Genomic DNA, 12959 nt, shown 5'->3' on the forward strand with positions numbered 1-12959 from the left:
AAAGAAAGAAAGAAAGAAAGAAAGAAAGAAAGAAAGAAAGAAAGAAAAACTAGTGCCAAGAACCTCCAGCTCCACTTGGCAAGCTATTAATGAATGATGGTTGCCAGTCTGATTGCAATATTAACAATAATTACCAGAACCATCAATTTCACACTTAACACTGCTCATAGTACACCCATAATAAACACATCCAACACACAGAGGCAGCATTTTTATAGATGGACTTATGAGTCTGGAGGGCGTTAGGACAAGTCATTTATATCACCTAACTAGAGTGACAGATCACAATCAGGCTAAAAATCAGGTTATAAAATACAGAGTCAGATTAGCCTGAAAGCTTTTTTTCAAGGCACAACATAACACTCTCTGGCTTTTGAATATATATATATATATATATATATATATATATATATATATATATATATGAGAGAGAGAGAGAGAGAGAGACAAAATCTTGTTGTATAGCCCAAGCTGGCCTCCAGCTCAAAGTCCTCATGCCTCACAGGCATGTGTGACCAGACCTCAAAATAATGGTCTCTTCAAACTGCATAACAAGAGTATACAGCAAAATCTCTGAAGGCACATGATTTTGCTTCAACCCAAAGGCTAGAAGATGGTTCTGGATGTCCCTATGGGTTTCTAGGGGAAGCAGGTGTACATCTGAACCCCTGCCCAAATCTGCTTTCCACAGGCACACTGATCACATTAAATAAATCCCAGAAAATTCTCTTTCAGTTATATAGTACAAAATTCCTTTAGAGACTTTGATACAACTGAGATCCATAGGGCTGACTTGCTGTTACAGGGGCGGAGCTGAGTGAGCTAAATTATATTTCCCTGGACGTTTCTGACCTTGTTTGTAAAGACACACACACACACACACACACACACACACACACACACACACACACGATTCAAAACAAAGTCTTACATAGAGCCTGGTCCTATCGACCTGGGATGTTTCACACAAACATTTAAAGTCTGATTCCTAGTGACACAAGGTACTTTAATCCACATATCCAAGGCACATGGTGCTGAAGTTTACTATTTAACAAGATAGTGACATGTTCCCTTACCTCTTTATCCAAACATGGACCACACAAGACAGCAATTTCACTGTAACTCTTTTACAAAAGAACTAGTCCCTCTCAGGGATTATTCTCTCTCTGAGAATGTGCCCACTAGGACTGCAACATATTCTTTTCAATAAAGCTCTATGTTCTGGCCTTGTAAATACTATCACTGAGACTTGTAGCTTGTCACCATTGTTCCCAGTACGGCACTATTCATGTAAGTGATTTATTTTGTTTTGTTATTTTGAGACAGGGTAGCCCTGGCTGTGTTGGAACCCACTCTGTAGACCAGGCAGGCTGTCCTCGTGCTCACAGAGACTTGCCTACCTCTGCATCCTCAACGCTGGAATTCAAGGCCTGTGCCATCACTGCCTGGTTCGTGTAAATGATTTTTTTTTTTTTTCTCAGCTCTCTTTCCAAATCTCTCTGAAACCAAGACATCTACACCAGTATCCAAACAGTAACAAAACTACAGGCAGAAGCTCTTAGGAGGTGGTCCGGTTTGACTCTAATGAAAAAGTTCAGACAGTAAAAGTATTTATAGTCTCACTGTGGGTCAGTGTTAGATCAGAATCCATAAGGTTGAGGACAATCAGCGTGCAGTTCGTCGTTTTTTGTTTGTCCTTTTTTTTTTTTTTTTTTTTTTGCCCTTCCGATTATATATGTTTCTACTCCTGCCCATCATCCCAGTAGCTAGAGCTAATTTTTGATGTGCACGTGCCCCGGGAGTATTCTGCCAAGATGGAAGCAGGTGACACTCGGTCCAACACAGACCTTCACCACCCACCTCCACTTCGGGTGGGTAGGTGGCTGCCGCCGGAGACAGCACGAGGACTCCCACCTCCCCGATGACCCCATCCGGTCACCTCGGGTATTCTCCTACCTCGCGCTCATACCCACCGGCGGGCTGGCGAGGAGGCCCGCTTGCATGAGTAGCTGGCATCCGCAGCTTTTACAGCCTCCCGCGCCTCCGTCCCTAGCAACCAGGCGCGCGTCGCTAGGGCGGGAGTTCCAGCTAAAAGCTCCGGGCGCCCACGGCAGCCTCGGAACCAAGGTTCCACATGCCGGAAGTCTCCCTGCGGTCGAGCCAAGAGCGCCTAATTTAACGATCTGTGAAGATATGCCCAGAGGAGGCTTGTGCTGAACTACGCTGTGGCGTGAAGAATATGTATTGTCCAAGAAAAGCGGTGATATCTGTCATAACCACACAGAGAGAACGATTAATACGTGTCATCTTTGCCATTATTATTCGCCCAGAAATGTTATTTGAAATTTCCCTGGACACAGACAGAGAATTTTCCCCGTTGGACATTTCCCCAACACCGTACTCCATTCCTTTCATTTGGCATGTGTGTGTTTATTTTTACTAATTTTAATGAGTTTCAAAAATATGCCTGCCGTCCTTGTGCAAGGACCATGCAAATTTTTTTCTGTATCATTCCATTAAAAAAAAAGAAAAGAGACGGTTTGAGAATAACTTGTTTTACGCGTGAGTGCTTTGTCTGCATGCATGCGTGTGCATCACTTGTGTGCCTGATGCCAGCTGAGGCCTGATCCCACAGAACTGGAGTTACGGATGATTGTGAGCCCCGCCATGGGTACTGGGAACTGTGCCTGGGTCCTCTGCAGTTTCAACAAGTCCTAGCAACTGTTAACTCATCTCTCCAGGGTCTATATTGTCTTAATTTTAACACATGTGCTGCCAAACTGAATACTTTTCACTTTGTCTTTTATCAAACCAGCACTATAAACAAAAAGCCTTCTCACTATTTTATTGAGATCCAACTGGGAAGATACTTAGAGCTAACAGCAGCTACAAAACAGTTCGCAGCCCTAAACTGACACTTGTCTATCTATATTCCTGCGGTACAGTGTGGAGCATATGGAAAGAATGAATAAATGAATGAGTGGATGAGAGCCTAGCCAATGTATCTTTTATACTCTAGGGGCTGCTCCTTGTGAGGATCAGGCATCCTAGTAGAATTATCATTCAATGGAGATTTGTGGAGATTCTGAAAACTGAATGTTTGTGGGTGTAATCTGAGAAGTTTGCCCTCCAAGAATCAGTTTTTGCAGCAAGGTTTCCCTTCTAATCTAGAGAGAGACTGTCCTCTTCAGCATTCCTAGTTATGGCTCTTTAGCCCTTAATGTTCCTTCTGTTGATAATGCACTTACTACTTTCAAAGAAGCCATTTTGGGGAGATATCTTCCTGGCAGGACCTAAGCAAGCTCTATACATCAATTACAAGTCTTTACAAGTTAAGAATTGAGGACTCTTCCTGCATATTTAATTCATTTTTTCATCATCTCATTTTGCACTGGAGCAATGCTGCCATCTAGTCAGGTGACAAAACAAGTAACTTTAATAAATAGGTGGGTTCAGTACATTTTGGAGTTAGTGCATGTAATAGGTGCTTTTCACATTGCTATGACAACATAACTGAGAGGATAGACTTACTAGTTTGTGTTGGAAACTCCAGTAGGTTCAAGTTCAGCTACAAACCAAGTTATTATTAGAGTCCTCCCCCCAAAACATCCACTCTAAAACATAGCATCTTTAAAAACTGCCATAGGCTTCTGGTATCTGATGCTTCCAAACTGGTATCTGCAGTCAGACCTGTTCCTGAACCTCACCTGTATCCCCCACTTCTGCTCATCTGGTGTCTAAAAGACACCTCTTTCTTGACATGACTCAAAGACATCTTATACCTAAACCCATTCTTCTTTTCCTTCTCTAAGTGCTGGGCACTACTGTTAGGAAACGTGCGAGTGTGAAGGTTACACTCGGGTTCACAAATCACGCCACGAGATCGTTTCCACGTGGGAGGTTTATTAGGGGAAGGGGGGAGAAGGGAGCAGAGACAGAGAAAGGAAGAGAGATGGGGAGAGAGAGGAGAAGAGAGAGGAAGAGGAAAGAAGAGAGAGAGGGGGGAGGGTTCCAGTTCTCTTATAGGGTGATCAAGGGCATGCACAGGTAATTCCAGGTGGTCAGGGTGTCTTTACAAATGCCTGATAACCGGTCTATGGGGCTGGCCATAGAAGTGCCTGCTTACTGATCCCAACATTCCTCCCTTTTTCTATAATTAAAAATAGGGATCTTGGGCTGCCTTTTATAAGGTGAGTTAAAGTATATAAATTTAGGCTCACTGGAAGCAGCTCTTGGTTGTCATGCAAGAGGTTGAGAGAGAGAAGAGTTATAGTAACAAAATGGTTAGGTTGCAGGGTTAAGAATAAGAGAAGTCTCTGCCCTGGAAAATTTAGGGCAGAGGGTTGTCAACAGAGAGTTGCCAGCCATGCAAGGCAGCGGGGAAGGACTGGGGAACACTGGGAGAACCTGGAGCTGCTTGTCCTGGTCCTGAAGCACACCACTTCAGCCTTTTGTTAACAAGTGAATAAGGGCGTAGATTCTCTTCTGGCTACTTCCTGCTGACACTGGGGGCAATGTAGGGAGGTCAAAAGGCTGAAGTGTCGACCAAGTCCAGGAAGAATAGGCTGCTTTGATGCTTTTCCAGGTCTGTGAGAACACCCATGGCTGGGAGGGAAGGTGCAGGTCCAGCTTGTTGGAAGTCTGTGAGGTTGGAGCTGAACACCTGTAGCTGCTTTGGCGCTGTTGTGGCTATAGGAAACATCTGTGTCTGGCAGGACACTGAAACACATATATAGGCAAAAGATAAAGTTGAGTATAGAGAAAATCCTGTAGGTATACATTGAACGGTTTGGATCGATGAGGTTTGTACATAGGAACCTCTGTCTACCTGGAGGGACCTTTATTTACCCAGTCACTGGCAATATTTAAAGAAGGCTTTGTTTTTGACTTGTCATTGAGGTGAGGTTTGGTTACAGAAGCATGTAAACTTAGCGGCCCTAATGCCAGCTGGCACTAGGTGTAGAAACCTGAAATTCTCCAGCCTGTCTGGAGGGACGGGCGTCTGGGCGTCTCCCATTGGGGGCAGAGAAGTAGAGGAACCATGTGGGAGAGGGGACCTTCCCATGAGCAAGCAATCGAGCGAGCGCGTGCACGAGCGAGGGGAGGAGGAACCCGTAGAGGGGGTGTACTGCCCAAGGGAGAGTGTGGCCCTAAAGTGAAAGTCAGCATAGAGGGTCAAACCTAGACAATTAAGGCTACGGCTGAGGGGGGGAGGGTCCCCTGTCTCAAAAGATAGTAGGAAGTTGCCAGAGCTCTGTGGTCAAGCTTCCCCTATCAAGAGAGGCATGTATGCTGAGAAAATGGAGTGAACTCACCAATCCAGCCAGTGGTTGTATGCAGTAAATAGCAGTCTGGTAGCCAGGAAAGGAAGTCCCAAAACCAGGGAAAGGGGAGGAGTCTCACCTTTTGAGATAGGCAATAAGTGCAGTACTTATCTGGAGTCTAGTTGTCCTGAGAGGTAGATTTAGGTGGACTTTCTGCAGCTTACAAGAATTACTTTTAAGTTTTAAAAAGGAGATAAAAATTAGACATGTTAGTATTATAATTGTACTCTGCATTGAGAAATAGGCAGTAGACATACATATGTGTTAATGGCATAAGTACTTTTTAAGGTGAACTCTGAAAAGTCAAAAGCCTTTTATGAAATAAAATGGAAACTTACTTGATTTTAACCTTTACACATTATGGAGGCTTGCAATCTTGAGCTTAGGACCATAATAGTGGAATAGTGGTATAGTGGAATGTTTTTGTATCAGAGTTAGATTAATAAATTAGAGTTTTACTGATAAAGGTCAAAACCCTGGACAGTTAATATAACAGTAGCATAACAACAGGAAGAAATATTAAGCCCTTTTGCCTATTTAAGATACCTTAAATCACCTTAGACCTTGTAACCTTTATAACTTGCATTTACCAACCTTAAAACATTTTTTAGAACCTCAAACATTTATAAGTTGAATTATTAAACTTAAGGCACTTTTTAAGACTCTCCAATATGTGCAACTTGTATTTTTATAACCTACACTCCTTTTATCCTTAGACCCTACATAAGCTCTTTATATTTTATCTAGCGATATATCTTAAACTGATTAGTGAGCTAACAGTGGATCTAATTGTCTGCTCTTTAGCTGCAAAGCTACCATTAGCTTAGCCTAGCCGTCAAGGTGATCAGAGACCTGAGAAGGATAAGTTATGAGCTAAATAAATATACTAATCCATGTGCCAATCAAAATGACAGAGATGACTAGTTAGTCCATCACCTAGGCAGTGTCCCTGGCTCCTGTGTCTTACGGCATCCTGAACAGAGGCTGTCCAGCCAGGCACAGAAGGTGAGAGACTGCTTCTATTGCTTCTGTGGAAAGAGGAACAGAAGAGATTGACCTCACCTTGCCTCTCACAATGTGAGACAATGGCTCTTCAGATGTCCCCGGCTTTGTCCACAGTTTAGGCTGGGCCCTAGCAGTGGGCCAGTTGGGGCAGTATTGTCCAGTGGTTAGCATACCACAATCCAGAGTCGTAGTCACCATCGATCACCCAAGCCACAGACCTGGAATCATTTGTAACTTCTCCACAAGAACAATCCCTCACCTAAGATTTTCCAATTCTGCTTTCTAAATATCCTCATTTCTCTCTAGCCACAGCTTGTTTCAGGCCAACACCATCCAGGGTGTGATAGGTTAAAAATAACCATAAATTCATTGTTAATTCTTCCGTTAGGGCTGACATAAAATTTTTCTCATTTGAACGGAGCAAAAGTAACATTTCAGAAAGTCTGGATTTAAGCCTCAAAGGGACTCAGTTTCTCCTCTCACCTTTTTTAACCACTGCCATTACAGTAGGAAATCCTAGCCAGCTCACCTGAGAGACACAGCTAGCACCAAATAGTAAGCATATAAGTGAGTCTCTTTTATACTATCCAGGCCTCAATAAGCTACCACATGGTAGAAACCACAAAAAGAGTCATCAGAAAAATAGTCCAGGTGAGCCAACTGATATTTGCTAATCTTCCAAACTATGAGCAAATAAGCAATCGCCACTTTAAGCCTTTAAGCTTTTCAGCGGTTTGTTATGCCCAATAAACAATGAATATCCAATGTGAAGTCCAAATTCTTCATCAGGTCTCTTAAGCTTTGTATACATCTTTTTATCCTCTCTGTATCTGCATGCCCACACTACCGGATTCAACACTATAAGCTGCTGAAGTTAGCTGTTATCTTGGGGTCTTTGCACACCATCTTTACATGATGTGACAGTATCTAGGATCATGGAAAACACAAACCTCTGGGCATACCTGTGATAGGTCACTGAGGTGGATTTCTTGGTAGATCAATTCCAGTCTGGGCTCCTGGAGTGAAGACAAAGGAGAAAGCAGGCTGAGTCTCAGTGTCCGTCACTGTTTCTTGACTGTGGGTGGAGCCTGACCAGCTTACTTCTGCAGCCACGCCATCCCTGCCATGATAAACCATAGTACTTAGTTTCCTGCTGCTGCGGTAAACAGCGTGAATAAAAGCAACTTGGGGAGCAAAGGATTTATTTCAGCCTACACTTGTAGTCCATTGAGAAGGGAAGTCAGGGTGCAGAAACTCTAGGAGGGAACCTGAAGGCTGGAACGGAAGCAGAGGCCATGAAGGGACGGTGCTTCCTGGCTTGTTCCCTATGGCTCACCCAGGCTGCTTTCTTATAAATGCAGCATCACCCATAGTAGGTCAGGTCCTCTCATATCAATCATTAATTCAAAAAATTCTCCACAGGCTTGCCTACAGGCCAATGAGGACAATCTCTCAATTGAAGGTTCCTCTTCCTGGATGAGCCTAGTTTATGTCAAGCTGACAAAAAATCTAACCATCATGTACCTTATATTCCTTTAGCTGTTTCTTTCTTACTTTGATTTTTCAAGACAGGGTTTCTCTGTGTAGCCTTGGCTGTCCTGGACTTGCTTTGTAGACCAGGCTGGCCTCTGCCTCTGCCTCCCCGAGTGCTGGGATTATAGGTGTGCACCACCTCGCCCGGCTAATTCTTTGTTTCTTAAGTTGCTTTTGTCAAGTATTTTGTCCCTACAACATATAAAGCAACGAATCCGCATCCCTTTATGCATGTGTATCCTCATCTTAGAGACCACCTTCCTGTCTGCTTCCTCACTGTTTGAGTCCTTCTCCTCTTGCGGACCAGGCGAGTGATTCTACCTGTGCTTTCAAAACTCTTGTACTTTCCTATAGTGAAGTGGTTTTTTTTTTTTTTTTTCGCCTTCTTTCTTTTTGTTTTTATTTTTTGAGGCAGGGTCTCACTATGGAGCCTTGGCTAGTCTGGAACTTGCTATGTAGACCAGGTTGGCCTTGAACTCACAGGGATCTATCTATTGCTGTCTTCTGAGTGCTGGGGTTAAGGACAAACACCAACCATGCCCTGCTCTTAAAAAAATTTTTTTAAGCAGTATCTCATGTATCTGTCCTCAACCCTTTGACCCTCCTACCTCCACCTGCTGAGTGCTGAGATTACGGAAATGTACTAGCACATCTGGTTTTATGTGGTGCTGTGGATGGAACCCAAGACTTCAGACATGCTAGGTAAGCGCACTACAAACCAAGCTGTTTCCAGACACTTGATAAGGACTTAAGGTTTACTATGTTTTAAGATTTATTTTACCTTATACATATGAGTGTTTAGCCTGCACACATATGTGCCAGTTGGCTCTCCCGGAGCTGGGGTTACAGATAGTTACCAGCCGCCAGGTAGGTGCTGGGAACTGAACCAAAGTCCTCTGCCAGAGCAACAAGTACTCTTAACCTCTGAGCCGTCTCTGCAGCCTTATTTGCTGAGCATTGTAATAAAAGAGTGAAAGATGAAGAGTCTTGGAGAGATTTAGAATATGCTAGAATGCTGTAAGTGTAATAAGCAGCATGACCTCACGCACAGTTTGCAAAAGCCCTCATTTCTTATCCGCTCCACTGCCGGTGCCTATAGCTCCATCTTTACCCTTCTATAGAGACAATCATGGCCCTTGGTTCTTTATCGCCTGAGTTGCCTTGCTCTTCCTTGGCCCCTGCAATTTGGTCATGCCCCTCCTATCAAGTCATAAAAATCCTCTAGGGAGGAGCTCTGGACTCATCTGGTGTGCCCCAAGTCGAGAGGCCTCTTTCCCTCTGGGACCTACGTGTCTGTGTTGGCACTGGCAGGCTGCCAAGCCCTCTTAAAGGTGACGGTTGAAGCTGCTTGTTCTGTGAAAACATCGCAGGAAGAAATGAAGGCATGATGTTGACAACCTTGCTGTTCCTCCTGGAATCGGTGTAGACCGAAGTTGGATGACTTCCAGCCGGGCAGCAGCTACTCTGGATCTGGAGCAGTGAGGAGGAATGGGTGCAGAGCCTAGCCAGGCAGATAGTGAGGGCTGGGTCTGTCACTGGGGAGTACAGAGGCTGAGGAAGGAGTGTTCTGTCTAAAATACTTTCTAAAATGTTTACTAAGAACAAGCTTACTGGCACGGGGTACAGCTCAGTGGCAGAGTAAGCCTGAGGTGCTCAAGACCTTAGTTCAGTCCTTAGCACCGAAACAAAATGTCATGAACGGAAGTGAAGGGGTGGGTGATAGAGCAGAATGTACACAAAATCCTAGTTTGTAAAATCAGTGCTCCTTCCTGGGATGGGCTAAGAGTCCCTTTCTGCAGCTCCTTCCTGGGATGGGCTAAGAGTCCCTTACTACACTGCATTTGTTGTAGCTTTTTGCACATGTAAATTACATGAAGTTCATTGCTAAGAGGAGGAAGATGTCATAAAAGTCTTGCACTGAGCATGATGGTGCATGCCTGTAATCCCAGCTTCTTAGAGGCAGAGCGGAAGGATCATAAGTTTAAGGCTAGCCAGGGATAGTGTTTTGTTTTATTTCATTTTGTAGGTTTTTGTTTGTTTGTTTGTTTGTTTGTTTGTTTTTTGAGACAGGGTTTTTCTGTGTAGCCCTGGCTGTCCTGAAATTCATTCTGTAGAACAGGCTGACCTCAAATTCAGAGATCCACCTGCCTCTCTTCCTGAGTGTTGGAATTAAGAACCTGTGCCATTACCACTTGTTTTTGTTTGTTTGTTTGTTTTAAGGGACTGAGGATGTAGCTTAGTGATAGAGCATTTGTCTAGCATGTGTGAGGCTCTTAGTTCAGTCTCTGGTACTGAAAAAAAAAATTTTAAATAGGAAAATTTTTATTATTTGTGCTGGGCCCCAAAACCAACTTCTCCCAAGTGTTCTCCTGGCTTCCTTTTCCCAGAGTCTTCCTAGGTCATCCCTTCTAAACCAGCACCACCGTAGGCTCAGGTTCCTCCAGTTCAAGCTCACTGTCAAGCCAAGGGAGTCTCAGAAATAAAAGAATTCTTTAAGCAATTATAGATGCCAGCCCACAAAAGTAGCAGATTTGGGATAAGGCCCCACAACCACCATCAGTAGAACTTGGTGACAGTTAGACAATCTCCTGGACATAGTAGCTAAGAGCACTTTTTTAATGATGAAAACTTGGAGGACATAAGTTGTTTATATTGACTCTATGTTTTTGTTTTTGGCCTAGAGTTTGTAAAGTAATCAACCTTGTCATCTCTCCTCCTCTTTGTTTTCCAATATTTGAAATTAAATTGAGGTCACTTTTTCTTTGTATTAATTATATAATGTTTATTTGATTGAGATAGGGTCTTGCTAGTTTGTTCATAGTGGATTTGACCCACCCTATGGATCAGACAGGCCTTGAACTTGGAATCCTCCTGTCTCAGTATTCCAAATAACTGACCTCATGGACCTGTGCCACCAGGGGAACTTTGAATCTTTTTCATAACTCTTATCACTGCTAACACTATATTTTATTTGTTGTGGATATGATTTCATTCCTCTTGACGGTTGGAGCTCCAGGGTCTTAAACAGGCAGATATGTAGGCAGTTACTCCATAAATCTGTTGAACGACTATAATGTGACAATGGTATCCTTTCTTCTCTGGTTCTACAGGATTTCCTGCTTCTATAAGCCCTCAAGTTTAAGCACCACCCTCCTTGAGCCCACTGAGGACCCGGAAATCTATGTGACTAAGCAGTTTTCAATGTTTTTTTTAAATTATCACCCACAGAAAGGAACGGGTAACCACTTCTTACATACAGCCTAACGATCAGATTACTATACATTTATTTATGTAATCTAATTGGTTGTTTTTTTTTTATTAACAATTCTAGAAGTAGACAAAATCTCATTCTATAAAATGGATGGGCTGAGTGGATGAGGTTTGCTTTGGGGATTACAGAGAGCAGAAGTAAAATCATTTCAGAGTTTCTTTCCTGGTGGAGTCAAAACAGAGGGGAATTCCTAGTTACTTGAGCTAAATCTGGTTTGTTTGGGTTAATAATCCCTTTCTTTCTGTAACATAATCTCCTTTTGCCCTTGTCTCGTTTTCTGGGAAGTTCCAGACAAGCAAGGTGTGATGAGTTAGTTTCAGTTTGATAGTGAACTTGAGTTTGGGTGACTCCATTTTGTCTTCTGTTTGGGTCTGTCGGGGCCTGTGTGGGAGATAGTATGGAATGACAGTCTCTCACAAACACAGCTGAAAAACTACAAACCTTACTCTGCCCATTATCTCTCTCTTCCTCCTTCCTTCTTCCTTGACTTGATAACCCTGCCTAATAAGAATGGTCACTGTGTGGAGCACAGCTTAGTTCAGACGGCTTGTTCGCATCCTAATCATGGGGTGACTGCTAAAAACACAGATTCTTGCTTCTTCCACAGACTTAGCGAATCATATCTTAGTAGAAAATCCCACCACGGCCATTTCCTACCACCCTCTCCCCCTGTGAATCTGAAGCTGGCCAAAGCATCAAAGCCACAGCCTGGGAATTTCTGAGTGTGGCAGGGCTGGTGTCCTACAGGGCCTGCAGTATTTCCAGTGGAGGGAGGGTGATTTGCAGCTTCTCCATCTCTTCCCTGTACAAGAGCAATCACCCAAGGCTTCTCACTTCTGCCTCCTGTTTATCCTAAAAAAACAGAAGTCTGTCTCTTTCTCTCTAGGCATGACCTTAGTTCAGGCCAACATCATCCTCAGAAGGTTTGTGTGGTTTTCCTTATGGCTGGCAGTGGGACAGATGAACCAGCTTTTTAACCCAAAATCCACTCTCCAGTTAGCAGCACTCTGCCTGTGCTAGTCCCTCTGTCTGGAAGAGTCTTAGGTGTCTTGCCTGCAGCTTTTTTTTTTTTTTAATGATTTATTTGTTTGTTTTATGTAGATGAGTGCATACCAGCAGAGGACAACAGACACCAGATCCCTGAATGGTTATGAGCCTCCACTTGGTTGCTGGGAATTGAACTCAGGACCCCTGTAAGACTTGATAGTGCTCTTAACTGCTGAGCCATCTCTCTAGCACGTTGCCTGTACCTTTGTAGGGTCCTTTTCAAGGGCACTCCTAATGAAGGTGTCTGGCTTCCTTCAAGGACCTTATGGAGTATCTTTCTCCGTTCCCCACAGCTTTTTTTGAACAACAATAACAAAATCTAACTACAATTCTCATTTACGTTTCTCCATCTCTACTTCAGAGCAGGATGAATGCTGTTTTGAGGCACCTCCTCTGCAATGCACAGGACCACTTTTTAAAAAAGGAACTTTTACTTATTTCTTTTTAAGATTTATTTTTTTAATTTTGTGTTTTCACATGGGTACAGGTGATTGTGGAGGTCACTGGATCCTCTAGAGCTAGAGTTATAGGTGATTGTGTGACCAGAACTCAGATCCTCTGCAAGAGCAGAACTCACTCTCAACCACTGAACCATCTCTCTAGCCCACTAAACTTTTTTTTTTATGCCAGGACCACAGCACCCATCATTATATGGTGACCTGATATAATTTGTGTTACAGTAATGATTAATATATGTTATGTAATGAATCTGCTATAAACGAGGTATATTGTGGAAAGGGGGGAGAGAGAGAGGAGGGCACCCATGACAGAGAGAGAGA

At 43.4% G+C, this 12959-nt stretch overlaps 1 protein-coding gene, 1 long non-coding RNA gene and 1 other non-coding gene across 6 annotated transcripts in view; all 3 read right to left on the reverse strand.

Moving 5' to 3' along the window:
- Positions 1-2036, reverse strand: part of Wdr31 (WD repeat domain 31) — a 21390-nt gene extending 19354 nt beyond the window's left edge. For 3 of the 4 annotated variants that reach the window (XM_055611739.1, XM_055611736.1, XM_055611740.1), the window contains exon 1: positions 1974-2036. The gene's annotated coding sequence lies outside the window, so the exon portion shown is untranslated. Of the gene's footprint in view, positions 1-1956 lie in introns of all 4 variants that reach the window. The other variant, XM_055611738.1, reaches the window with a different exon arrangement.
- Positions 2037-2439: 403 nt separating this feature from the next.
- Positions 2440-2543, reverse strand: LOC129680184 (U6 spliceosomal RNA). The gene has a single exon (XR_008720651.1). It is a non-coding gene; the product is annotated as a U6 spliceosomal RNA (small nuclear RNA).
- A 1340-nt stretch (positions 2544-3883) lies between these two features.
- LOC129680149 (uncharacterized) lies at positions 3884-5377 on the reverse strand. The gene is made up of 2 exons (XR_008720641.1): positions 5316-5377; positions 3884-4719 (listed from the first exon to the last, which is right to left on the reverse strand). It is a non-coding gene; the product is annotated as an uncharacterized LOC129680149 (long non-coding RNA).
- Between the last annotated feature and the right edge of the window lie 7582 nt (positions 5378-12959).

The sequence above is a fragment of the Psammomys obesus genome, unplaced genomic scaffold (genome assembly GCF_907164565.1).
Source record: "Psammomys obesus unplaced genomic scaffold, mPsaObe1.curated_primary_1811, whole genome shotgun sequence".
Lineage (NCBI taxonomy): Eukaryota > Metazoa > Chordata > Mammalia > Rodentia > Muridae > Psammomys > Psammomys obesus.